Source organism: Hyla sarda, unplaced genomic scaffold (genome assembly GCF_029499605.1).
Source record: "Hyla sarda isolate aHylSar1 unplaced genomic scaffold, aHylSar1.hap1 scaffold_913, whole genome shotgun sequence".
Classification (NCBI taxonomy): domain Eukaryota; kingdom Metazoa; phylum Chordata; class Amphibia; order Anura; family Hylidae; genus Hyla; species Hyla sarda.
This window is the reverse complement of record NW_026610942.1, coordinates 70,248-93,762: the sequence shown is the minus strand read 5'-3', so window position 1 is coordinate 93,762 and position 23,515 is coordinate 70,248. Positions and strand designations below refer to the sequence as shown.

The 23,515-nt window shown below is 46.3% G+C and overlaps 10 non-coding genes and 1 pseudogene across 10 annotated transcripts; all 11 read left to right on the top strand.

The window, feature by feature from the left end:
• The first annotated feature begins 288 nt into the window (after positions 1–288).
• On the top strand, positions 289–479 carry LOC130349403 (U2 spliceosomal RNA). The gene has a single exon (XR_008886730.1). It is a non-coding gene; the product is annotated as a U2 spliceosomal RNA (small nuclear RNA).
• Positions 480–2,567: 2,088 nt separating this feature from the next.
• LOC130349402 (U2 spliceosomal RNA) lies at positions 2,568–2,758 on the top strand. The gene has a single exon (XR_008886729.1). It is a non-coding gene; the product is annotated as a U2 spliceosomal RNA (small nuclear RNA).
• A 2,085-nt stretch (positions 2,759–4,843) lies between these two features.
• LOC130349401 (U2 spliceosomal RNA) lies at positions 4,844–5,034 on the top strand. Its single transcript, XR_008886728.1, has one exon. It is a non-coding gene; the product is annotated as a U2 spliceosomal RNA (small nuclear RNA).
• A 2,084-nt stretch (positions 5,035–7,118) lies between these two features.
• On the top strand, positions 7,119–7,309 carry LOC130349400 (U2 spliceosomal RNA). The gene has a single exon (XR_008886727.1). It is a non-coding gene; the product is annotated as a U2 spliceosomal RNA (small nuclear RNA).
• A 2,088-nt stretch (positions 7,310–9,397) lies between these two features.
• On the top strand, positions 9,398–9,588 carry LOC130349427 (U2 spliceosomal RNA). The gene has a single exon (XR_008886751.1). It is a non-coding gene; the product is annotated as a U2 spliceosomal RNA (small nuclear RNA).
• A 2,083-nt stretch (positions 9,589–11,671) lies between these two features.
• LOC130349378 (U2 spliceosomal RNA) lies at positions 11,672–11,781 on the top strand (annotated as a pseudogene).
• A 774-nt stretch (positions 11,782–12,555) lies between these two features.
• On the top strand, positions 12,556–12,742 carry LOC130349370 (U2 spliceosomal RNA). Its single transcript, XR_008886709.1, has one exon. It is a non-coding gene; the product is annotated as a U2 spliceosomal RNA (small nuclear RNA).
• Positions 12,743–14,842: 2,100 nt separating this feature from the next.
• LOC130349399 (U2 spliceosomal RNA) lies at positions 14,843–15,033 on the top strand. Its single transcript, XR_008886726.1, has one exon. It is a non-coding gene; the product is annotated as a U2 spliceosomal RNA (small nuclear RNA).
• Positions 15,034–17,127: 2,094 nt separating this feature from the next.
• On the top strand, positions 17,128–17,318 carry LOC130349428 (U2 spliceosomal RNA). The gene has a single exon (XR_008886752.1). It is a non-coding gene; the product is annotated as a U2 spliceosomal RNA (small nuclear RNA).
• Positions 17,319–19,407: 2,089 nt separating this feature from the next.
• On the top strand, positions 19,408–19,598 carry LOC130349398 (U2 spliceosomal RNA). The gene has a single exon (XR_008886725.1). It is a non-coding gene; the product is annotated as a U2 spliceosomal RNA (small nuclear RNA).
• Positions 19,599–21,677: 2,079 nt separating this feature from the next.
• On the top strand, positions 21,678–21,868 carry LOC130349397 (U2 spliceosomal RNA). The gene has a single exon (XR_008886724.1). It is a non-coding gene; the product is annotated as a U2 spliceosomal RNA (small nuclear RNA).
• The last annotated feature ends 1,647 nt before the right edge of the window (positions 21,869–23,515 follow it).

Sequence of the window (23,515 nt, the reverse complement as noted above, 5' to 3'; positions counted from 1 at the left end):
TCCTATGCAGATCCTAAGCCCAGTGTCACATGCAAGTAGGAGGAGTAAGAAGGGTTCCTGGCAAATCCGGGTTATGGATTGCATTTAAAAAGGCCCCGTGGGAGTGCAATGGGCCCCTGTCTTGCTGCTTAGCAATAATGGTATGGGTTTAGGTTCTGCTGTGTGTACTGGTGGTTGACTGCCCCCCAGCCCAGAGTGTGCATGGAAAATTGTCTGGCAGCCTCCCTGACAGCAAGCAGTGATAGTGCCCATGAAGGGGACCTTGTTGGGCCCGCCCCTTTCACGGTTATCGCTTCTCGGCCTTTTGGCTAAGATCAAGTGTAGTATCTGTTCTTATCAGTTTAATATCTGATACGTCCCCTATCTGGGGACCATATATTAAATGGATTTTTGAGAACGGGGGCCGATTTCGAAGCTTGCTTCCGTCGCCCTATGCATTGACCCGATATGGCAGTATCTTCGGGTACAGTGCACCACCCCCTTACAGGGTTAAAAAGAAAGATTCCTACTTTCATTGCTACCTGCTTGCTGGCTAGCCAGCTAGCCAGCCCTGTGGGCCTTGCTGCTGCTGCAGCCAAAAAACAAAAGGTGGTGCTGCTGCTGCTTCTGCTGCTTCTGCTTCTGCTTGTGTCTGGCCCCTGTTGGAGCGTCCAGGCACAGGACTTCTGCTGCTGCTGACTAAATGGCCTCCTTAATTGGATCATTTGAGTAGCCAGCACACCTGTGCAGGTAGGGCATGACATGATAGGCAGCTGCCTTGATAGCGGGTGGGTGCTGAATGTTCCTAATTGACAAAATAAGATTAATGCTTATGAAGAAATATAAAATCTCATCCCTTCCCCAATATCGCGCCACACCCCTACCCCTTAATTCCCTGGTTGAACTTGATGGACATATGTCTTTTTTCGACCGTACTAACTATGTAACTATGTAACATAACATGGGGGGGGGGGTCTCCTGGCTGTTCACACAGGTGTGTCATTGCTGTACATTGACCATGCATTGCTTCTGTGGTATTGCAAAGGCAAAGACAAATGCTTCCAGCCATCCATTGCACTAATGGATTGGTCATCAGCTGGCTGTCTATGTCCCGCATCAATATAGACCAAAGTACAGAGGGTTAGGCTATGCTATTGTGCACCTACCTGATGCATCAGAAGGTGCGAGGCCCTTGCTAAATTCTGTGCACAGACTTTGAGATCTATGCTTTAGACTGTATCTAAACCTGCTCCAACATGGACTGACATTCTGGCCTACTTTCAGCCGATGCGACTTGTCTGTCGCTGAACAGTCGCTTTTTATGTATTCAGCACCTATGTATAATGTTGTAAAAATGCTCTAGAAGCTAAAGTCGCAGAAATGTCACACATATTTGGCCTGCAACTTTCTGTGCGACAAATTCAGACAGGAAAAATCAGTATAAATCCTTAGAAAATTATCCCCCAGTGTCTCCATCTGCTGGCGGTATTGAATAAGCATTGCTGCACTGATGGGGTATGCATTAGACGAAAAAAAAGAAGAAAAAGAAGAATAATACGCCCAGAAAAGAGGCGAAAAGGAGAAAAACGTAAAAAAACGTGAAAAAAAAGTAAGAGGAAGAGAAGGGAAAAAAAGGTGGAAATGGGTTTAAAAGTGATTTCGGCGGAGAAATATATATATATATATATATATATATATATATATATATATATATATGCGCACACACACACATAGATATAAACGTATTCTCCGTTGAGATATTGCAGCCGCTGCTGTGTCCAGGCCCAGGAGCCTTAGCACTGTGCTGTGATGTCACTCAATACCACTGACATCACTAGGTGTAAACAACATCTCTCCTTTGCTGTGTATGTGACTATGGAGCTGTTTGGTGATGTCGTCTATTACGGCCTTCATAGAAGCAACAGGAGATTGTTGCATCCATCTTGAACCCTCAGAACTACAGTGCTATGATGTCACTCACTTCCACAGGCCTTGCAGAGTGTAAACAACAACAACCCAGCTTTGTTGTGTATGTAACCATAGGGATTTGTGATGTCACCTAGAACCTTCACAGCAGCGACAGCTTTATGAGGAGCATCAGCACTGCTCTGCCTGAGCAGAACCATCACCGCCATAGGTTGTCAAATAACCCGGATTTAACCCACACAGGTAAGTCCAATGGGGTGCAGGCATGTCCTCTATGCTTACAGCTTCCCGTGGGTGTTGGTTTGATACCGTTTGGGGACAGCCAAGGAGGCATCTGCAGGCAACAAAGGTAGGTGTGTGCTTGTGTGTGTGTTTCCTATGCAGATCCTAAGCCCAGTGTCACATGCAAGTAGGAGGAGTAAGAAGGGTTCCTGGCAAATCCGGGTTATGGATTGCATTTAAAAAGGCCCCGTGGGAGTGCAATGGGCCCCTGTCTTGCTGCTTAGCAATAATGGTATGGGTTTAGGTTCTGCTGTGTGTACTGGTGGTTGACTGCCCCCCAGCCCAGAGTGTGCATGGAAAATTGTCTGGCAGCCTCCCTGACAGCAAGCAGTGATAGTGCCCATGAAGGGGACCTTGTTGGGCCCGCCCCTTTCACGGTTATCGCTTCTCGGCCTTTTGGCTAAGATCAAGTGTAGTATCTGTTCTTATCAGTTTAATATCTGATACGTCCCCTATCTGGGGACCATATATTAAATGGATTTTTGAGAACGGGGGCCGATTTCGAAGCTTGCTTCCGTCGCCCTATGCATTGACCCGATATGGCAGTATCTTCGGGTACAGTGCACCACCCCCTTACAGGGTTAAAAAGAAAGATTCCTACTTTCATTGCTACCTGCTTGCTGGCTAGCCAGCTAGCCAGCCCTGTGGGCCTTGCTGCTGCTGCAGCCAAAAAACAAAAGGTGGTGCTGCTGCTGCTTCTGCTGCTTCTGCTTCTGCTTGTGTCTGGCCCCTGTTGGAGCGTCCAGGCACAGGACTTCTGCTGCTGCTGACTAAATGGCCTCCTTAATTGGATCATTTGAGTAGCCAGCACACCTGTGCAGGTAGGGCATGACATGATAGGCAGCTGCCTTGATAGCGGGTGGGTGCTGAATGTTCCTAATTGACAAAATAAGATTAATGCTTATGAAGAAATATAAAATCTCATCCCTTCCCCAATATCGCGCCACACCCCTACCCCTTAATTCCCTGGTTGAACTTGATGGACATATGTCTTTTTTCGACCGTACTAACTATGTAACTATGTAACATAACATGGGGGGGGGGGTCCCCTGGCTGTTCACACAGGTGTGTCATTGCTGTACATTGACCATGCATTGCTTCTGTGGTATTGCAAAGGCAAAGACAAATGCTTCCAGCCATCCATTGCACTAATGGATTGGTCATCAGCTGGCTGTCTATGTCCCGCATCAATATAGACCAAAGTACAGAGGGTTAGGCTATGCTATTGTGCACCTACCTGATGCATCAGAAGGTGCGAGGCCCTTGCTAAATTCTGTGCACAGACTTTGAGATCTATGCTTTAGACTGTATCTAAACCTGCTCCAACATGGACTGACATTCTGGCCTACTTTCAGCCGATGCGACTTGTCTGTCGCTGAACAGTCGCTTTTTATGTATTCAGCACCTATGTATAATGTTGTAAAAATGCTCTAGAAGCTAAAGTCGCAGAAATGTCACACATATTTGGCCTGCAACTTTCTGTGCGACAAATTCAGACAGGAAAAATCAGTATAAATCCTTAGAAAATTATCCCCCAGTGTCTCCATCTGCTGGCGGTATTGAATAAGCATTGCTGCACTGATGGGGTATGCATTAGACGAAAAAAAAGAAGAAAAAGAAGAATAATACGCCCAGAAAAGAGGCGAAAAGGAGAAAAACGTAAAAAACGTGAAAAAAAAGTAAGAGGAAGAAAAGGGAAAAAAAGGTGGAAATGGGTTTAAAAGTGATTTCGGCGGAGAAATATATATATATATATATATATATATATATATATATATATATATGCGCACACACACACATAGATATAAACGTATTCTCCGTTGAGATATTGCAGCCGCTGCTGTGTCCAGGCCCAGGAGCCTTAGCACTGTGCTGTGATGTCACTCAATACCACTGACATCACTAGGTGTAAACAACATCTCTCCTTTGCTGTGTATGTGACTATGGAGCTGTTTGGTGATGTCGTCTATTACGGCCTTCATAGAAGCAACAGGAGATTGTTGCATCCATCTTGAACCCTCAGAACTACAGTGCTATGATGTCACTCACTTCCACAGGCCTTGCAGAGTGTAAACAACAACAACCCAGCTTTGTTGTGTATGTAACCATAGGGATTTGTGATGTCACCTAGAACCTTCACAGCAGCGACAGCTTTATGAGGAGCATCAGCACTGCTCTGCCTGAGCAGAACCATCACCGCCATAGGTTGTCAAATAACCCGGATTTAACCCACACAGGTAAGTCCAATGGGGTGCAGGCATGTCCTCTATGCTTACAGCTTCCCGTGGGTGTTGGTTTGATACCGTTTGGGGACAGCCAAGGAGGCATCTGCAGGCAACAAAGGTAGGTGTGTGCTTGTGTGTGTGTTTCCTATGCAGATCCTAAGCCCAGTGTCACATGCAAGTAGGAGGAGTAAGAAGGGTTCCTGGCAAATCCGGGTTATGGATTGCATTTAAAAAGGCCCCGTGGGAGTGCAATGGGCCCCTGTCTTGCTGCTTAGCAATAATGGTATGGGTTTAGGTTCTGCTGTGTGTACTGGTGGTTGACTGCCCCCCAGCCCAGAGTGTGCATGGAAAATTGTCTGGCAGCCTCCCTGACAGCAAGCAGTGATAGTGCCCATGAAGGGGACCTTGTTGGGCCCGCCCCTTTCACGGTTATCGCTTCTCGGCCTTTTGGCTAAGATCAAGTGTAGTATCTGTTCTTATCAGTTTAATATCTGATACGTCCCCTATCTGGGGACCATATATTAAATGGATTTTTGAGAACGGGGGCCGATTTCGAAGCTTGCTTCCGTCGCCCTATGCATTGACCCGATATGGCAGTATCTTCGGGTACAGTGCACCACCCCCTTACAGGGTTAAAAAGAAAGATTCCTACTTTCATTGCTACCTGCTTGCTGGCTAGCCAGCTAGCCAGCCCTGTGGGCCTTGCTGCTGCTGCAGCCAAAAAACAAAAGGTGGTGCTGCTGCTGCTTCTGCTGCTTCTGCTTCTGCTTGTGTCTGGCCCCTGTTGGAGCGTCCAGGCACAGGACTTCTGCTGCTGCTGACTAAATGGCCTCCTTAATTGGATCATTTGAGTAGCCAGCACACCTGTGCAGGTAGGGCATGACATGATAGGCAGCTGCCTTGATAGCGGGTGGGTGCTGAATGTTCCTAATTGACAAAATAAGATTAATGCTTATGAAGAAATATAAAATCTCATCCCTTCCCCAATATCGCGCCACACCCCTACCCCTTAATTCCCTGGTTGAACTTGATGGACATATGTCTTTTTTCGACCGTACTAACTATGTAACTATGTAACATAACATGGGGGGGGGGGGGTCTCCTGGCTGTTCACACAGGTGTGTCATTGCTGTACATTGACCATGCATTGCTTCTGTGGTATTGCAAAGGCAAAGACAAATGCTTCCAGCCATCCATTGCACTAATGGATTGGTCATCAGCTGGCTGTCTATGTCCCGCATCAATATAGACCAAAGTACAGAGGGTTAGGCTATGCTATTGTGCACCTACCTGATGCATCAGAAGGTGCGAGGCCCTTGCTAAATTCTGTGCACAGACTTTGAGATCTATGCTTTAGACTGTATCTAAACCTGCTCCAACATGGACTGACATTCTGGCCTACTTTCAGCCGATGCGACTTGTCTGTCGCTGAACAGTCGCTTTTTATGTATTCAGCACCTATGTATAATGTTGTAAAAATGCTCTAGAAGCTAAAGTCGCAGAAATGTCACACATATTTGGCCTGCAACTTTCTGTGCGACAAATTCAGACAGGAAAAATCAGTATAAATCCTTAGAAAATTATCCCCCAGTGTCTCCATCTGCTGGCGGTATTGAATAAGCATTGCTGCACTGATGGGGTATGCATTAGACGAAAAAAAAGAAGAAAAAGAAGAATAATACGCCCAGAAAAGAGGCAAAAAGGAGAAAAACGTAAAAAAACGTGAAAAAAAAGTAAGAGGAAGAGAAGGGAAAAAAAGGTGGAAATGGGTTTAAAAGTGATTTCGGCGGAGAAATATATATATATATATATATATATATATATATATATATATGCGCACACACACACATAGATATAAACGTATTCTCCGTTGAGATATTGCAGCCGCTGCTGTGTCCAGGCCCAGGAGCCTTAGCACTGTGCTGTGATGTCACTCAATACCACTGACATCACTAGGTGTAAACAACATCTCTCCTTTGCTGTGTATGTGACTATGGAGCTGTTTGGTGATGTCGTCTATTACGGCCTTCATAGAAGCAACAGGAGATTGTTGCATCCATCTTGAACCCTCAGAACTACAGTGCTATGATGTCACTCACTTCCACAGGCCTTGCAGAGTGTAAACAACAACAACCCAGCTTTGTTGTGTATGTAACCATAGGGATTTGTGATGTCACCTAGAACCTTCACAGCAGCGACAGCTTTATGAGGAGCATCAGCACTGCTCTGCCTGAGCAGAACCATCACCGCCATAGGTTGTCAAATAACCCGGATTTAACCCACACAGGTAAGTCCAATGGGGTGCAGGCATGTCCTCTATGCTTACAGCTTCCCGTGGGTGTTGGTTTGATACCGTTTGGGGACAGCCAAGGAGGCATCTGCAGGCAACAAAGGTAGGTGTGTGCTTGTGTGTGTGTTTCCTATGCAGATCCTAAGCCCAGTGTCACATGCAAGTAGGAGGAGTAAGAAGGGTTCCTGGCAAATCCGGGTTATGGATTGCATTTAAAAAGGCCCCGTGGGAGTGCAATGGGCCCCTGTCTTGCTGCTTAGCAATAATGGTATGGGTTTAGGTTCTGCTGTGTGTACTGGTGGTTGACTGCCCCCCAGCCCAGAGTGTGCATGGAAAATTGTCTGGCAGCCTCCCTGACAGCAAGCAGTGATAGTGCCCATGAAGGGGACCTTGTTGGGCCCGCCCCTTTCACGGTTATCGCTTCTCGGCCTTTTGGCTAAGATCAAGTGTAGTATCTGTTCTTATCAGTTTAATATCTGATACGTCCCCTATCTGGGGACCATATATTAAATGGATTTTTGAGAACGGGGGCCGATTTCGAAGCTTGCTTCCGTCGCCCTATGCATTGACCCGATATGGCAGTATCTTCGGGTACAGTGCACCACCCCCTTACAGGGTTAAAAAGAAAGATTCCTACTTTCATTGCTACCTGCTTGCTGGCTAGCCAGCTAGCCAGCCCTGTGGGCCTTGCTGCTGCTGCAGCCAAAAAACAAAAGGTGGTGCTGCTGCTGCTTCTGCTGCTTCTGCTTCTGCTTGTGTCTGGCCCCTGTTGGAGCGTCCAGGCACAGGACTTCTGCTGCTGCTGACTAAATGGCCTCCTTAATTGGATCATTTGAGTAGCCAGCACACCTGTGCAGGTAGGGCATGACATGATAGGCAGCTGCCTTGATAGCGGGTGGGTGCTGAATGTTCCTAATTGACAAAATAAGATTAATGCTTATGAAGAAATATAAAATCTCATCCCTTCCCCAATATCGCGCCACACCCCTACCCCTTAATTCCCTGGTTGAACTTGATGGACATATGTCTTTTTTCGACCGTACTAACTATGTAACTATGTAACATAACATGGGGGTGGGGGGGTCTCCTGGCTGTTCACACAGGTGTGTCATTGCTGTACATTGACCATGCATTGCTTCTGTGGTATTGCAAAGGCAAAGACAAATGCTTCCAGCCATCCATTGCACTAATGGATTGGTCATCAGCTGGCTGTCTATGTCCCGCATCAATATAGACCAAAGTACAGAGGGTTAGGCTATGCTATTGTGCACCTACCTGATGCATCAGAAGGTGCGAGGCCCTTGCTAAATTCTGTGCACAGACTTTGAGATCTATGCTTTAGACTGTATCTAAACCTGCTCCAACATGGACTGACATTCTGGCCTACTTTCAGCCGATGCGACTTGTCTGTCGCTGAACAGTCGCTTTTTATGTATTCAGCACCTATGTATAATGTTGTAAAAATGCTCTAGAAGCTAAAGTCGCAGAAATGTCACACATATTTGGCCTGCAACTTTCTGTGCGACAAATTCAGACAGGAAAAATCAGTATAAATCCTTAGAAAATTATCCCCCAGTGTCTCCATCTGCTGGCGGTATTGAATAAGCATTGCTGCACTGATGGGGTATGCATTAGACGAAAAAAAAGAAGAAAAAGAAGAATAATACGCCCAGAAAAGAGGCGAAAAGGAGAAAAACGTAAAAAAACGTGAAAAAAAAGTAAGAGGAAGAGAAGGGAAAAAAAGGTGGAAATGGGTTTAAAAGTGATTTCGGCGGAGAAATATATATATATATATATATATATATATATATATATATATATATGCGCACACACACACATAGATATAAACGTATTCTCCGTTGAGATATTGCAGCCGCTGCTGTGTCCAGGCCCAGGAGCCTTAGCACTGTGCTGTGATGTCACTCAATACCACTGACATCACTAGGTGTAAACAACATCTCTCCTTTGCTGTGTATGTGACTATGGAGCTGTTTGGTGATGTCGTCTATTACGGCCTTCATAGAAGCAACAGGAGATTGTTGCATCCATCTTGAACCCTCAGAACTACAGTGCTATGATGTCACTCACTTCCACAGGCCTTGCAGAGTGTAAACAACAACAACCCAGCTTTGTTGTGTATGTAACCATAGGGATTTGTGATGTCACCTAGAACCTTCACAGCAGCGACAGCTTTATGAGGAGCATCAGCACTGCTCTGCCTGAGCAGAACCATCACGGCCATAGGTTGTCAAATAACCCGGATTTAACCCACACAGGTAAGTCCAATGGGGTGCAGGCATGTCCTCTATGCTTACAGCTTCCCGTGGGTGTTGGTTTGATACCGTTTGGGGACAGCCAAGGAGGCATCTGCAGGCAACAAAGGTAGGTGTGTGCTTGTGTGTGTGTTTCCTATGCAGATCCTAAGCCCAGTGTCACATGCAAGTAGGAGGAGTAAGAAGGGTTCCTGGCAAATCCGGGTTATGGATTGCATTTAAAAAGGCCCCGTGGGAGTGCAATGGGCCCCTGTCTTGCTGCTTAGCAATAATGGTATGGGTTTAGGTTCTGCTGTGTGTACTGGTGGTTGACTGCCCCCCAGCCCAGAGTGTGCATGGAAAATTGTCTGGCAGCCTCCCTGACAGCAAGCAGTGATAGTGCCCATGAAGGGGACCTTGTTGGGCCCGCCCCTTTCACGGTTATCGCTTCTCGGCCTTTTGGCTAAGATCAAGTGCAGTATCTGTTCTTATCAGTTTAATATCTGATACGTCCCCTATCTGGGGACCATATATTAAATGGATTTTTGAGAACGGGGGCCGATTTCGAAGCTTGCTTCCGTCGCCCTATGCATTGACCCGATATGGCAGTATCTTCGGGTACAGTGCACCACCCCCTTACAGGGTTAAAAAGAAAGATTCCTACTTTCATTGCTACCTGCTTGCTGGCTAGCCAGCTAGCCAGCCCTGTGGGCCTTGCTGCTGCTGCAGCCAAAAAACAAAAGGTGGTGCTGCTGCTGCTTCTGCTGCTTCTGCTTCTGCTTGTGTCTGGCCCCTGTTGGAGCGTCCAGGCACAGGACTTCTGCTGCTGCTGACTAAATGGCCTCCTTAATTGGATCATTTGAGTAGCCAGCACACCTGTGCAGGTAGGGCATGACATGATAGGCAGCTGCCTTGATAGCGGGTGGGTGCTGAATGTTCCTAATTGACAAAATAAGATTAATGCTTATGAAGAAATATAAAATCTCATCCCTTCCCCAATATCGCGCCACACCCCTACCCCTTAATTCCCTGGTTGAACTTGATGGACATATGTCTTTTTTCGACCGTACTAACTATGTAACTATGTAACATAACATGGGGGGGGGGGGGGTCTCCTGGCTGTTCACACAGGTGTGTCATTGCTGTACATTGACCATGCATTGCTTCTGTGGTATTGCAAAGGCAAAGACAAATGCTTCCAGCCATCCATTGCACTAATGGATTGGTCATCAGCTGGCTGTCTATGTCCCGCATCAATATAGACCAAAGTACAGAGGGTTAGGCTATGCTATTGTGCACCTACCTGATGCATCAGAAGGTGCGAGGCCCTTGCTAAATTCTGTGCACAGACTTTGAGATCTATGCTTTAGACTGTATCTAAACCTGCTCCAACATGGACTGACATTCTGGCCTACTTTCAGCCGATGCGACTTGTCTGTCGCTGAACAGTCGCTTTTTATGTATTCAGCACCTATGTATAATGTTGTAAAAATGCTCTAGAAGCTAAAGTCGCAGAAATGTCACACATATTTGGCCTGCAACTTTCTGTGCGACAAATTCAGACAGGAAAAATCAGTATAAATCCTTAGAAAATTATCCCCCAGTGTCTCCATCTGCTGGCGGTATTGAATAAGCATTGCTGCACTGATGGGGTATGCATTAGACGAAAAAAAAGAAGAAAAAGAAGAATAATACGCCCAGAAAAGAGGCGAAAAGGAGAAAAACGTAAAAAAACGTGAAAAAAAAGTAAGAGGAAGAGAAGGGAAAAAAAGGTGGAAATGGGTTTAAAAGTGATTTCGGCGGAGAAATATATATATATATATATATATATATATATATATATATGCGCACACACACACATAGATATAAACGTATTCTCCGTTGAGATATTGCAGCCGCTGCTGTGTCCAGGCCCAGGAGCCTTAGCACTGTGCTGTGATGTCACTCAATACCACTGACATCACTAGGTGTAAACAACATCTCTCCTTTGCTGTGTATGTGACTATGGAGCTGTTTGGTGATGTCGTCTATTACGGCCTTCATAGAAGCAACAGGAGATTGTTGCATCCATCTTGAACCCTCAGAACTACAGTGCTATGATGTCACTCACTTCCACAGGCCTTGCAGAGTGTAAACAACAACAACCCAGCTTTGTTGTGTATGTAACCATAGGGATTTGTGATGTCACCTAGAACCTTCACAGCAGCGACAGCTTTATGAGGAGCATCAGCACTGCTCTGCCTGAGCAGAACCATCACCGCCATAGGTTGTCAAATAACCCGGATTTAACCCACACAGGTAAGTCCAATGGGGTGCAGGCATGTCCTCTATGCTTACAGCTTCCCGTGGGTGTTGGTTTGATACCGTTTGGGGACAGCCAAGGAGGCATCTGCAGGCAACAAAGGTAGGTGTGTGCTTGTGTGTGTGTTTCCTATGCAGATCCTAAGCCCAGTGTCACATGCAAGTAGGAGGAGTAAGAAGGGTTCCTGGCAAATCCGGGTTATGGATTGCATTTAAAAAGGCCCCGTGGGAGTGCAATGGGCCCCTGTCTTGCTGCTTAGCAATAATGGTATGGGTTTAGGTTCTGCTGTGTGTACTGGTGGTTGACTGCCCCCCAGCCCAGAGTGTGCATGGAAAATTGTCTGGCAGCCTCCCTGACAGCAAGCAGTGATAGTGCCCATGAAGGGGACCTTGTTGGGCCCGCCCCTTTCACGGTTATCGCTTCTCGGCCTTTTGGCTAAGATCAAGTGTAGTATCTGTTCTTATCAGTTTTTCATGCCGGTGTATAGTAACGCCGGTATGGGGCTGGTGGGGATGGGTGCTGCATGGAGGAGCAGGTGTACCAGGGCTTTCCGGGGCTGGTTCTGAGGAATCAGCTCGACGGCTGCCCCGATGTGACCTGTTCCCTCCGGGTCTCGCCATGAGGCTGAGAGGGTCTAGAGCCGAGGTACTTTGTGCCTCGGGGAGTGGTGACCCCGAGGTGCCGAAACTCACTGGGAGAATAGGCTCACTGAGTTGAAGCACGGGCACCATAATCTCTTCACCTTGTGGCACTCACCTCTTGATTCCCGGCCTTCTGGCTAGGATCAGAGAAATTTTTATAGATCCGGCCGGATGTCCGGGCAGTATATCTGCACACATTCACTTATTTATTTCTTTTTTTTTTGTCTCACTGTGTCACTTTTTGCGTGTTGTGTGTTCACAGGATTGGTCAGGATGCGGTAGCCCTTCTGGGTGTCCCTCCTGGCGGTCTAGGGGAGGTGTGTGTGGCCATTAGGTTCCGCACCTCCCTGCAAACACCCCGGGTACTCCTGCTTTGGCAGGGTACCTACCGTAATCGGCTCTGCGGGCAGATACCTTGGCTAACGCCAAGGGGGATGCCGGGAGCATTTGTGGTCCCCTAGTAGCTTCGGCGAAAAGGGACATCGAACCTGGAACCTCGCAGGTACCTTTTGGTCCGGAGGCGAAGGGTAAGGTTTGTTGGGGGGCCTCTCTCCTATCGGAGAAGGGCTTGCGATAGACCGCATCCTTTGTGCACGTTTTTTTTAGTGTAACACGTTTGCACTTTTTCTTGCACTTTGGGTGAATCGAAAGCACGTTCCTCGGCTTTAAAAAAAAAAAAAAAAAAAAAAAAATCTGTTCTTATCAGTTTAATATCTGATACGTCCCCTATCTGGGGACCATATATTAAATGGATTTTTGAGAACGGGGGCCGATTTCGAAGCTTGCTTCCGTTGCCCTATGCATTGACCCGATATGGCAGTATCTTCGGGTACAGTGCACCACCCCCTTACAGGGTTAAAAAGAAAGATTCCTACTTTCATTGCTACCTGCTTGCTGGCTAGCCAGCTAGCCAGCCCTGTGGGCCTTGCTGCTGCTGCAGCCAAAAAACAAAAGGTGGTGCTGCTGCTGCTTCTGCTGCTTCTGCTGCTTCTGCTTCTGCTTGTGTCTGGCCCCTGTTGGAGCGTCCAGGCACAGGACTTCTGCTGCTGCTGACTAAATGGCCTCCTTAATTGGATCATTTGAGTAGCCAGCACACCTGTGCAGGTAGGGCATGACATGATAGGCAGCTGCCTTGATAGCGGGTGGGTGCTGAATGTTCCTAATTGACAAAATAAGATTAATGCTTATGAAGAAATATAAAATCTCATCCCTTCCCCAATATCGCGCCACACCCCTACCCCTTAATTCCCTGGTTGAACTTGATGGACATATGTCTTTTTTCGACCGTACTAACTATGTAACTATGTAACATAACATGGGGGGGGGGGGGGTCTCCTGGCTGTTCACACAGGTGTGTCATTGCTGTACATTGACCATGCATTGCTTCTGTGGTATTGCAAAGGCAAAGACAAATGCTTCCAGCCATCCATTGCACTAATGGATTGGTCATCAGCTGGCTGTCTATGTCCCGCATCAATATAGACCAAAGTACAGAGGGTTAGGCTATGCTATTGTGCACCTACCTGATGCATCAGAAGGTGCGAGGCCCTTGCTAAATTCTGTGCACAGACTTTGAGATCTATGCTTTAGACTGTATCTAAACCTGCTCCAACATGGACTGACATTCTGGCCTACTTTCAGCCGATGCGACTTGTCTGTCGCTGAACAGTCGCTTTTTATGTATTCAGCACCTATGTATAATGTTGTAAAAATGCTCTAGAAGCTAAAGTCGCAGAAATGTCACACATATTTGGCCTGCAACTTTCTGTGCGACAAATTCAGACAGGAAAAATCAGTATAAATCCTTAGAAAATTATCCCCCAGTGTCTCCATCTGCTGGCGGTATTGAATAAGCATTGCTGCACTGATGGGGTATGCATTAGACGAAAAAAAAGAAGAAAAAGAAGAATAATACGCCCAGAAAAGAGGCGAAAAGGAGAAAAACGTAAAAAAACGTGAAAAAAAAGTAAGAGGAAGAGAAGGGAAAAAAAGGTGGAAATGGGTTTAAAAGTGATTTCGGCGGAGAAATATATATATATATATATATATATATATATATATATATATATATATGCGCACACACACACATAGATATAAACGTATTCTCCGTTGAGATATTGCAGCCGCTGCTGTGTCCAGGCCCAGGAGCCTTAGCACTGTGCTGTGATGTCACTCAATACCACTGACATCACTAGGTGTAAACAACATCTCTCCTTTGCTGTGTATGTGACTATGGAGCTGTTTGGTGATGTCGTCTATTACGGCCTTCATAGAAGCAACAGGAGATTGTTGCATCCATCTTGAACCCTCAGAACTACAGTGCTATGATGTCACTCACTTCCACAGGCCTTGCAGAGTGTAAACAACAACAACCCAGCTTTGTTGTGTATGTAACCATAGGGATTTGTGATGTCACCTAGAACCTTCACAGCAGCGACAGCTTTATGAGGAGCATCAGCACTGCTCTGCCTGAGCAGAACCATCACCGCCATAGGTTGTCAAATAACCCGGATTTAACCCACACAGGTAAGTCCAATGGGGTGCAGGCATGTCCTCTATGCTTACAGCTTCCCGTGGGTGTTGGTTTGATACCGTTTGGGGACAGCCAAGGAGGCATCTGCAGGCAACAAAGGTAGGTGTGTGCTTGTGTGTGTGTTTCCTATGCAGATCCTAAGCCCAGTGTCACATGCAAGTAGGAGGAGTAAGAAGGGTTCCTGGCAAATCCGGGTTATGGATTGCATTTAAAAAGGCCCCGTGGGAGTGCAATGGGCCCCTGTCTTGCTGCTTAGCAATAATGGTATGGGTTTAGGTTCTGCTGTGTGTACTGGTGGTTGACTGCCCCCCAGCCCAGAGTGTGCATGGAAAATTGTCTGGCAGCCTCCCTGACAGCAAGCAGTGATAGTGCCCATGAAGGGGACCTTGTTGGGCCCGCCCCTTTCACGGTTATCGCTTCTCGGCCTTTTGGCTAAGATCAAGTGTAGTATCTGTTCTTATCAGTTTAATATCTGATACGTCCCCTATCTGGGGACCATATATTAAATGGATTTTTGAGAACGGGGGCCGATTTCGAAGCTTGCTTCCGTCGCCCTATGCATTGACCCGATATGGCAGTATCTTCGGGTACAGTGCACCACCCCCTTACAGGGTTAAAAAGAAAGATTCCTACTTTCATTGCTACCTGCTTGCTGGCTAGCCAGCTAGCCAGCCCTGTGGGCCTTGCTGCTGCTGCAGCCAAAAAACAAAAGGTGGTGCTGCTGCTGCTTCTGCTGCTTCTGCTTCTGCTTGTGTCTGGCCCCTGTTGGAGCGTCCAGGCACAGGACTTCTGCTGCTGCTGACTAAATGGCCTCCTTAATTGGATCATTTGAGTAGCCAGCACACCTGTGCAGGTAGGGCATGACATGATAGGCAGCTGCCTTGATAGCGGGTGGGTGCTGAATGTTCCTAATTGACAAAATAAGATTAATGCTTATGAAGAAATATAAAATCTCATCCCTTCCCCAATATCGCGCCACACCCCTACCCCTTAATTCCCTGGTTGAACTTGATGGACATATGTCTTTTTTCGACCGTACTAACTATGTAACTATGTAACATAACATGGGGGGGGGGGGGTCTCCTGGCTGTTCACACAGGTGTGTCATTGCTGTACATTGACCATGCATTGCTTCTGTGGTATTGCAAAGGCAAAGACAAATGCTTCCAGCCATCCATTGCACTAATGGATTGGTCATCAGCTGGCTGTCTATGTCCCGCATCAATATAGACCAAAGTACAGAGGGTTAGGCTATGCTATTGTGCACCTACCTGATGCATCAGAAGGTGCGAGGCCCTTGCTAAATTCTGTGCACAGACTTTGAGATCTATGCTTTAGACTGTATCTAAACCTGCTCCAACATGGACTGACATTCTGGCCTACTTTCAGCCGATGCGACTTGTCTGTCGCTGAACAGTCGCTTTTTATGTATTCAGCACCTATGTATAATGTTGTAAAAATGCTCTAGAAGCTAAAGTCGCAGAAATGTCACACATATTTGGCCTGCAACTTTCTGTGCGACAAATTCAGACAGGAAAAATCAGTATAAATCCTTAGAAAATTATCCCCCAGTGTCTCCATCTGCTGGCGGTATTGAATAAGCATTGCTGCACTGATGGGGTATGCATTAGACGAAAAAAAAGAAGAAAAAGAAGAATAATACGCCCAGAAAAGAGGCGAAAAGGAGAAAAACGTAAAAAAACGTGAAAAAAAAGTAAGAGGAAGAGAAGGGAAAAAAAGGTGGAAATGGGTTTAAAAGTGATTTCGGCGGAGAAATATATATATATATATATATATATATATATATATATATATATATATATATGCGCACACACACACATAGATATAAACGTATTCTCCGTTGAGATATTGCAGCCGCTGCTGTGTCCAGGCCCAGGAGCCTTAGCACTGTGCTGTGATGTCACTCAATACCACTGACATCACTAGGTGTAAACAACATCTCTCCTTTGCTGTGTATGTGACTATGGAGCTGTTTGGTGATGTCGTCTATTACGGCCTTCATAGAAGCAACAGGAGATTGTTGCATCCATCTTGAACCCTCAGAACTACAGTGCTATGATGTCACTCACTTCCACAGGCCTTGCAGAGTGTAAACAACAACAACCCAGCTTTGTTGTGTATGTAACCATAGGGATTTGTGATGTCACCTAGAACCTTCACAGCAGCGACAGCTTTATGAGGAGCATCAGCACTGCTCTGCCTGAGCAGAACCATCACCGCCATAGGTTGTCAAATAACCCGGATTTAACCCACACAGGTAAGTCCAATGGGGTGCAGGCATGTCCTCTATGCTTACAGCTTCCCGTGGGTGTTGGTTTGATACCGTTTGGGGACAGCCAAGGAGGCATCTGCAGGCAACAAAGGTAGGTGTGTGCTTGTGTGTGTGTTTCCTATGCAGATCCTAAGCCCAGTGTCACATGCAAGTAGGAGGAGTAAGAAGGGTTCCTGGCAAATCCGGGTTATGGATTGCATTTAAAAAGGCCCCGTGGGAGTGCAATGGGCCCCTGTCTTGCTGCTTAGCAATAATGGTATGGGTTTAGGTTCTGCTGTGTGTACTGGTGGTTGACTGCCCCCCAGCCCAGAGTGTGCATGGAAAATTGTCTGGCAGCCTCCCTGACAGCAAGCAGTGATAGTGCCCATGAAGGGGACCTTGTTGGGCCCGCCCCTTTCACGGTTATCGCTTCTCGGCCTTTTGGCAAAGATCAAGTGTAGTATCTGTTCTTATCAGTTTAATATCTGATACGTCCCCTATCTGGGGACCATATATTAAATGGATTTTTGAGAACGGGGGCCGATTTCGAAGCTTGCTTCCGTTGCCCTATGCATTGACCCGATATGGCAGTATCTTCGGGTACAGTGCACCACCCCCTTACAGGGTTAAAAAGAAAGATTCCTACTTTCATTGCTACCTGCTTGCTGGCTAGCCAGCTAGCCAGCCCTGTGGGCCTTGCTGCTGCTGCAGCCAAAAAACAAAAGGTGGTGCTGCTGCTGCTTCTGCTGCTTCTGCTTCTGCTTGTGTCTGGCCCCTGTTGGAGCGTCCAGGCACAGGACTTCTGCTGCTGCTGACTAAATGGCCTCCTTAATTGGATCATTTGAGTAGCCAGCACACCTGTGCAGGTAGGGCATGACATGATAGGCAGCTGCCTTGATAGCGGGTGGGTGCTGAATGTTCCTAATTGACAAAATAAGATTAATGCTTATGAAGAAATATAAAATCTCATCCCTTCCCCAATATCGCGCCACACCCCTACCCCTTAATTCCCTGGTTGAACTTGATGGACATATGTCTTTTTTCGACCGTACTAACTATGTAACTATGTAACATAACATGGGGGGGGGGGTTCTCCTGGCTGTTCACACAGGTGTGTCATTGCTGTACATTGACCATGCATTGCTTCTGTGGTATTGCAAAGGCAAAGACAAATGCTTCCAGCCATCCATTGCACTAATGGATTGGTCATCAGCTGGCTGTCTATGTCCCGCATCAATATAGACCAAAGTACAGAGGGTTAGGCTATGCTATTGTGCACCTACCTGATGCATCAGAAGGTGCGAGGCCCTTGCTAAATTCTGTGCACAGACTTTGAGATCTATGCTTTAGACTGTATCTAAACCTGCTCCAACATGGACTGACATTCTGGCCTACTTTCAGCCGATGCGACTTGTCTGTCGCTGAACAGTCGCTTTTTATGTATTCAGCACCTATGTATAATGTTGTAAAAATGCTCTAGAAGCTAAAGTCGCAGAAATGTCACACATATTTGGCCTGCAACTTTCTGTGCGACAAATTCAGACAGGAAAAATCAGTATAAATCCTTAGAAAATTATCCCCCAGTGTCTCCATCTGCTGGCGGTATTGAATAAGCATTGCTGCACTGATGGGGTATGCATTAGACGAAAAAAAAGAAGAAAAAGAAGAATAATACGCCCAGAAAAGAGGCGAAAAGGAGAAAAACGTAAAAAAACGTGAAAAAAAAGTAAGAGGAAGAGAAGGGAAAAAAAGGTGGAAATGGGTTTAAAAGTGATTTCGGCGGAGAAATATATATATATATATATATATATATATATATATATATATATATATGCGCACACACACACATAGATATAAACGTATTCTCCGTTGAGATATTGCAGCCGCTGCTGTGTCCAGGCCCAGGAGCCTTAGCACTGTGCTGTGATGTCACTCAATACCACTGACATCACTAGGTGTAAACAACATCTCTCCTTTGCTGTGTATGTGACTATGGAGCTGTTTGGTGATGTCGTCTATTACGGCCTTCATAGAAGCAACAGGAGATTGTTGCATCCATCTTGAACCCTCAGAACTACAGTGCTATGATGTCACTCACTTCCACAGGCCTTGCAGAGTGTAAACAACAACAACCCAGCTTTGTTGTGTATGTAACCATAGGGATTTGTGATGTCACCTAGAACCTTCACAGCAGCGACAGCTTTATGAGGAGCATCAGCACTGCTCTGCCTGAGCAGAACCATCACCGCCATAGGTTGTCAAATAACCCGGATTTAACCCACACAGGTAAGTCCAATGGGGTGCAGGCATGTCCTCTATGCTTACAGCTTCCCGTGGGTGTTGGTTTGATACCGTTTGGGGACAGCCAAGGAGGCATCTGCAGGCAACAAAGGTAGGTGTGTGCTTGTGTGTGTGTTTCCTATGCAGATCCTAAGCCCAGTGTCACATGCAAGTAGGAGGAGTAAGAAGGGTTCCTGGCAAATCCGGGTTATGGATTGCATTTAAAAAGGCCCCGTGGGAGTGCAATGGGCCCCTGTCTTGCTGCTTAGCAATAATGGTATGGGTTTAGGTTCTGCTGTGTGTACTGGTGGTTGACTGCCCCCCAGCCCAGAGTGTGCATGGAAAATTGTCTGGCAGCCTCCCTGACAGCAAGCAGTGATAGTGCCCATGAAGGGGACCTTGTTGGGCCCGCCCCTTTCACGGTTATCGCTTCTCGGCCTTTTGGCTAAGATCAAGTGTAGTATCTGTTCTTATCAGTTTAATATCTGATACGTCCCCTATCTGGGGACCATATATTAAATGGATTTTTGAGAACGGGGGCCGATTTCGAAGCTTGCTTCCGTCGCCCTATGCATTGACCCGATATGGCAGTATCTTCGGGTACAGTGCACCACCCCCTTACAGGGTTAAAAAGAAAGATTCCTACTTTCATTGCTACCTGCTTGCTGGCTAGCCAGCTAGCCAGCCCTGTGGGCCTTGCTGCTGCTGCAGCCAAAAAACAAAAGGTGGTGCTGCTGCTGCTTCTGCTGCTTCTGCTTCTGCTTGTGTCTGGCCCCTGTTGGAGCGTCCAGGCACAGGACTTCTGCTGCTGCTGACTAAATGGCCTCCTTAATTGGATCATTTGAGTAGCCAGCACACCTGTGCAGGTAGGGCATGACATGATAGGCAGCTGCCTTGATAGCGGGTGGGTGCTGAATGTTCCTAATTGACAAAATAAGATTAATGCTTATGAAGAAATATAAAATCTCATCCCTTCCCCAATATCGCGCCACACCCCTACCCCTTAATTCCCTGGTTGAACTTGATGGACATATGTCTTTTTTCGACCGTACTAACTATGTAACTATGTAACATAACATGGGGGGGGGGTCTCCTGGCTGTTCACACAGGTGTGTCATTGCTGTACATTGACCATGCATTGCTTCTGTGGTATTGCAAAGGCAAAGACAAATGCTTCCAGCCATCCATTGCACTAATGGATTGGTCATCAGCTGGCTGTCTATGTCCCGCATCAATATAGACCAAAGTACAGAGGGTTAGGCTATGCTATTGTGCACCTACCTGATGCATCAGAAGGTGCGAGGCCCTTGCTAAATTCTGTGCACAGACTTTGAGATCTATGCTTTAGACTGTATCTAAACCTGCTCCAACATGGACTGACATTCTGGCCTACTTTCAGCCGATGCGACTTGTCTGTCGCTGAACAGTCGCTTTTTATGTATTCAGCACCTATGTATAATGTTGTAAAAATGCTCTAGAAGCTAAAGTCGCAGAAATGTCACACATATTTGGCCTGCAACTTTCTGTGCGACAAATTCAGACAGGAAAAATCAGTATAAATCCTTAGAAAATTATCCCCCAGTGTCTCCATCTGCTGGCGGTATTGAATAAGCATTGCTGCACTGATGGGGTATGCATTAGACGAAAAAAAAGAAGAAAAAGAAGAATAATACGCCCAGAAAAGAGGCGAAAAGGAGAAAAACGTAAAAAAACGTGAAAAAAAAGTAAGAGGAAGAGAAGGGAAAAAAAGGTGGAAATGGGTTTAAAAGTGATTTCGGCGGAGAAATATATATATATATATATATATATATATATATATATATGCGCACACACACACATAGATATAAACGTATTCTCCGTTGAGATATTGCAGCCGCTGCTGTGTCCAGGCCCAGGAGCCTTAGCACTGTGCTGTGATGTCACTCAATACCACTGACATCACTAGGTGTAAACAACATCTCTCCTTTGCTGTGTATGTGACTATGGAGCTGTTTGGTGATGTCGTCTATTACGGCCTTCATAGAAGCAACAGGAGATTGTTGCATCCATCTTGAACCCTCAGAACTACAGTGCTATGATGTCACTCACTTCCACAGGCCTTGCAGAGTGTAAACAACAACAACCCAGCTTTGTTGTGTATGTAACCATAGGGATTTGTGATGTCACCTAGAACCTTCACAGCAGCGACAGCTTTATGAGGAGCATCAGCACTGCTCTGCCTGAGCAGAACCATCACCGCCATAGGTTGTCAAATAACCCGGATTTAACCCACACAGGTAAGTCCAATGGGGTGCAGGCATGTCCTCTATGCTTACAGCTTCCCGTGGGTGTTGGTTTGATACCGTTTGGGGACAGCCAAGGAGGCATCTGCAGGCAACAAAGGTAGGTGTGTGCTTGTGTGTGTGTTTCCTATGCAGATCCTAAGCCCAGTGTCACATGCAAGTAGGAGGAGTAAGAAGGGTTCCTGGCAAATCCGGGTTATGGATTGCATTTAAAAAGGCCCCGTGGGAGTGCAATGGGCCCCTGTCTTGCTGCTTAGCAATAATGGTATGGGTTTAGGTTCTGCTGTGTGTACTGGTGGTTGACTGCCCCCCAGCCCAGAGTGTGCATGGAAAATTGTCTGGCAGCCTCCCTGACAGCAAGCAGTGATAGTGCCCATGAAGGGGACCTTGTTGGGCCCGCCCCTTTCACGGTTATCGCTTCTCGGCCTTTTGGCTAAGATCAAGTGTAGTATCTGTTCTTATCAGTTTAATATCTGATACGTCCCCTATCTGGGGACCATATATTAAATGGATTTTTGAGAACGGGGGCCGATTTCGAAGCTTGCTTCCGTCGCCCTATGCATTGACCCGATATGGCAGTATCTTCGGGTACAGTGCACCACCCCCTTACAGGGTTAAAAAGAAAGATTCCTACTTTCATTGCTACCTGCTTGCTGGCTAGCCAGCTAGCCAGCCCTGTGGGCCTTGCTGCTGCTGCAGCCAAAAAAGAAAAGGTGGTGCTGCTGCTGCTTCTGCTGCTTCTGCTTCTGCTTGTGTCTGGCCCCTGTTGGAGCGTCCAGGCACAGGACTTCTGCTGCTGCTGACTAAATGGCCTCCTTAATTGGATCATTTGAGTAGCCAGCACACCTGTGCAGGTAGGGCATGACATGATAGGCAGCTGCCTTGATAGCGGGTGGGTGCTGAATGTTCCTAATTGACAAAATAAGATTAATGCTTATGAAGAAATATAAAATCTCATCCCTTCCCCAATATCGCGCCACACCCCTACCCCTTAATTCCCTGGTTGAACTTGATGGACATATGTCTTTTTTCGACCGTACTAACTATGTAACTATGTAACATAACATGGGGGGGGGGGTCTCCTGGCTGTTCACACAGGTGTGTCATTGCTGTACATTGACCATGCATTGCTTCTGTGGTATTGCAAAGGCAAAGACAAATGCTTCCAGCCATCCATTGCACTAATGGATTGGTCATCAGCTGGCTGTCTATGTCCCGCATCAATATAGACCAAAGTACAGAGGGTTAGGCTATGCTATTGTGCACCTACCTGATGCATCAGAAGGTGCGAGGCCCTTGCTAAATTCTGTGCACAGACTTTGAGATCTATGCTTTAGACTGTATCTAAACCTGCTCCAACATGGACTGACATTCTGGCCTACTTTCAGCCGATGCGACTTGTCTGTCGCTGAACAGTCGCTTTTTATGTATTCAGCACCTATGTATAATGTTGTAAAAATGCTCTAGAAGCTAAAGTCGCAGAAATGTCACACATATTTGGCCTGCAACTTTCTGTGCGACAAATTCAGACAGGAAAAATCAGTATAAATCCTTAGAAAATTATCCCCCAGTGTCTCCATCTGCTGGCGGTATTGAATAAGCATTGCTGCACTGATGGGGTATGCATTAGACGAAAAAAAAGAAGAAAAAGAAGAATAATACGCCCAGAAAAGAGGCGAAAAGGAGAAAAACGTAAAAAAACGTGAAAAAAAAGTAAGAGGAAGAGAAGGGAAAAAAAGGTGGAAATGGGTTTAAAAGTGATTTCGGCGGAGAAATATATATATATATATATATATATATATATATATATATATATATGCGCACACACACACATAGATATAAACGTATTCTCCGTTGAGATATTGCAGCCGCTGCTGTGTCCAGGCCCAGGAGCCTTAGCACTGTGCTGTGATGTCACTCAATACCACTGACATCACTAGGTGTAAACAACATCTCTCCTTTGCTGTGTATGTGACTATGGAGCTGTTTGGTGATGTCGTCTATTACGGCCTTCATAGAAGCAACAGGAGATTGTTGCATCCATCTTGAACCCTCAGAACTACAGTGCTATGATGTCACTCACTTCCACAGGCCTTGCAGAGTGTAAACAACAACAACCCAGCTTTGTTGTGTATGTAACCATAGGGATTTGTGATGTCACCTAGAACCTTCACAGCAGCGACAGCTTTATGAGGAGCATCAGCACTGCTCTGCCTGAGCAGAACCATCACCGCCATAGGTTGTCAAATAA